The sequence below is a fragment of the Eurypyga helias genome, unplaced genomic scaffold (genome assembly GCF_000690775.1).
Source record: "Eurypyga helias isolate BGI_N326 unplaced genomic scaffold, ASM69077v1 scaffold31887, whole genome shotgun sequence".
Lineage (NCBI taxonomy): Eukaryota > Metazoa > Chordata > Aves > Eurypygiformes > Eurypygidae > Eurypyga > Eurypyga helias.
In genome coordinates this window covers 22,646-25,729 of record NW_010264298.1, presented here as the reverse complement: position 1 = coordinate 25,729, position 3,084 = coordinate 22,646, and the positions used below count along the sequence as shown (strand labels likewise).

General features: G+C 43.4%; 1 long non-coding RNA gene across 1 annotated transcript in view; it reads left to right on the top strand.

Annotated features, from left to right (window-relative positions):
* Positions 1-2,286: 2,286 nt before the first annotated feature.
* The window catches only part of LOC104513111, a 1,393-nt gene continuing 595 nt past the window's right edge, over positions 2,287-3,084 (top strand). Inside the window, exon 1 of the long non-coding RNA XR_727921.1 lies at positions 2,287-2,356. This is a non-coding gene — a long non-coding RNA (uncharacterized LOC104513111). The remainder of the gene's footprint in view (positions 2,357-3,084) is intronic.

Here is a 3,084-nt window from a genome sequence, read left to right as displayed (position 1 = left end):
TTCTATGATTGTTTCTGCCATCAGTGATCATTATGGGTCCTTCCAACTTGAGGTACTCTGATGCTGTGATCTCTTACCTGCTAGCAGTAGTGTTTATGCAGCAATGCACTATTTAATCCATCCTGAACTTGGAGCTTTACAGTATCTTAGGATAGACAGTGAACCTGAAGCTGCTCTAAAGCAAACTGAAATTTCAATCAGGGGCTGTTTTCCTTTCTCATAACAAAAAGAAAAAGCCCTCTGTGTAAAAAGGTTAGCTGTGTGGGTATATCGAACTGAGGGCAAATGTTAATTACATCTTAACTCTGCACATCCATGTGCTTTGTTCCAGTCAAGGTATGAGCCGAGTAAGCCAAAAAATATAAGTAAATACGGCAAGATTTAAGAATGTGTTTACAGGCATTTCAAGAAAATGAGTAATTTCTTTATGGGCTGAGTGGATTCGTTATTTGAGGACTTAGTGTGAACCCCCAAATCCTGTTTCAGTCTTTTTCCCCTGAAATGTAAATCTCTTCTGTAAAGCTGTGCTGTATTATGCAATATACTTAAAATACTAATACCTGAAAGTTGCTGCAGATAGGTTTGCCTGTCTTGCACTATAGAGTTATATATGTTGGTGACATTGGCCAGTTTAATGGCTCTTTGTGGTTGCTGACCATCTTGGCATAATGAATGACTTGGAGCTCCATCTAGGGATGGCAAAGCATTAGGACAACGTTGAGTACAACTAAGGGTTCAAAGTGAAAATGTATTTTAGATAAAGCTGTGAGTCTGTCCTGAGGAACAGTGATTGGAATTATTATACTGGATTCAGGCTGGGATTTTTCTGGCAATAGAATACACAGTGTGAGAGGAAGTGTAAGTGGAGCTACAATAAATTGTCCTCGGCAGTTTGGCTGAGTACACACGTGGTGACTGCAGGTTATGACATGCCATTGCTGCTTGTCACCTGGGTTTCAGTAACAGCTCACTGTTGCTGAATTGAATAAACCCTTCTCCTCGCATGGCAACATGTCTAAAACCAAATCTTTTTGTCAAGAGGTGACATTTAAAACAGACTCTGTTGGAATTTTGCAGCATGTTTATCTTTTTATGTCTTCTTGAAGATGCACCTGTCCAGGGCTATACCCTTTTTCATCCACTTCTTAACAAGGGTTGACCCTTCATCTTCAACATTACACTTGTTGCCAAGTACTCATTCTGGAGGCAGCAAATGGAAAATTGGCCTGGAAAGAGTAAATTCCTAAATGTTTCTATAACATTTGAGGTTCAGAATGAAAGGCAGGTACACTGTTCCAAGAAAGGAAAGGACTTTACAGTAATTTGACCCAAAAAAAAAAAAAAATTAAGACCTTAAGACCTTTTTCTTTTTTCACCTCTTTGAGAGGGAATGTGGGTCCATAGTTCAGCTTTACATTGATGGCAAAAGCCCAAGTAAGTCTCCTAGGCATTTTGTCAGAGGCAGTTCTTCACTCACCCTTGTTTTTTCCCCTGTGGAAGACTCCTTTCAACTGCCCAAGACATGTATGGTGAAATACATGGGCCGATAATTTCCTCAGTCACCCCTGAGAAGGGCTGACTGCTGCAAGGACCGACCGCCACCTCGGGTGTCGCAGAGGCATCTGCAGCTGGGGTCAGATCTGCAGAACCAAAGCAGTTTCCCCAGCGGAGCCGTCTCTGGGCACACGTAGCCCTGTGACCAGCTTAGGGGTTCTCTTTGGGGCCTTCCAGGGCTTTGCAGCAGCAGAGAGCTGAGAGCACCCAGGGGATGAGGAGGAGAGAACTGGGCAGGGAGTGGCAGCGGGAGCTCTTTGGTTTCTGGCTTAGAGCGAGACCATCTCTTGCCAGAACACTAGGGACAGGAGTTATTAATTCGTAAAGCAGTATTTCTGCCTGCTTTGAAAGTGTCTTCTGAAGTTGTCTTCCAAAGGGCAGGATGTAGCAGGTGGGGAAATCTGCTTGTCAGTGAGCAAATGTGGAGTTGGTTGCCTTGAGTTTGTGGTAGGGAGAGCTTGAAGCACTTGCTCGCTGAATCCATTGACAGGGTAGGAATTTCAAGAATGATCCCAGTGCTGGGTTTTGAGTTTGGTAACCGTTAAAAAAATCCCTTCAGCGTGCAACATCTGAAAAGACAAGAAATCTAAAGTAAAAAATATTTTTATGGAGAGTAGTTGCTTTCAGTTGCCTTTTGATAAGGCATTCCCAGTGGTGGTCTGCTTTTGCCTTGTGTCGATTTCCCTCTCTCTGTCAACTAATCTAACATCATTCCTGTTTTTTCCTTTTCAGGGTCTGATGAAGACTCTGAAGAAAAACAAGACAGTGAAAAACCAGTTGTATAGCAAATATGAAGAAGCAGGTACATTCCTTTGAATAGACCCTGAATATTCCTAAAACAATTTTCTTTCCTTAGTTCCTTCCCAAATAATTTGAATAGTGGTCTAACTCTTAGGAGTTCATCATCTTTGAACCCAGTCTGTCTGTCTTGGCAACAGCCTTCAAGCAGGAAATCCTGCTAGTCTCTTGAGAGCCTGTAGTTTAGTTGGGCCCCTCTGCTGCTGAGTTTGGGTTAACCCAGGCCCTGGGGGTCTGACAGAGCTCTTGTGGAGCAGAGGGTAAAAGGCTGCAGGCTTGGGGTGGAACACCTCCAGCATTTCTTTGTTGGCTGTCCTGGAAAGGACAGCGGTAGACCAGGTGTGTAAAAGGCTCTTTTTTTTGGAAGTGAGGAAGAGAGAATCCTTTGGAGATGGCAATGTGAATGTGCTAGGTTTGCTTTTGGTTTAGGTCTAGGACAGATACACTCATCCTGAAGATTGCATGGACAGAGCTACTTCGGTATTTCTCCTCCTCCGTCTGTTTAATACTACAAACGGGTTACACTGGAGCAGCTGCGTCTTAAGGGCTTTTGTCGTGTGCTTTGGTTAACTATGAAAGACAATCTCCTTATTTTGGAAATCACTTCATTTCCTTCTGGAATTCTTTTGCCCCATGCTTTCACTTTGTGACACGTGGCAAAGCTCAAGCTAGGGGAGGCATTAAATGTTCCTGAGAGGCTGAACCTTCTGATTTGAAATCTTCCAGTGCCCG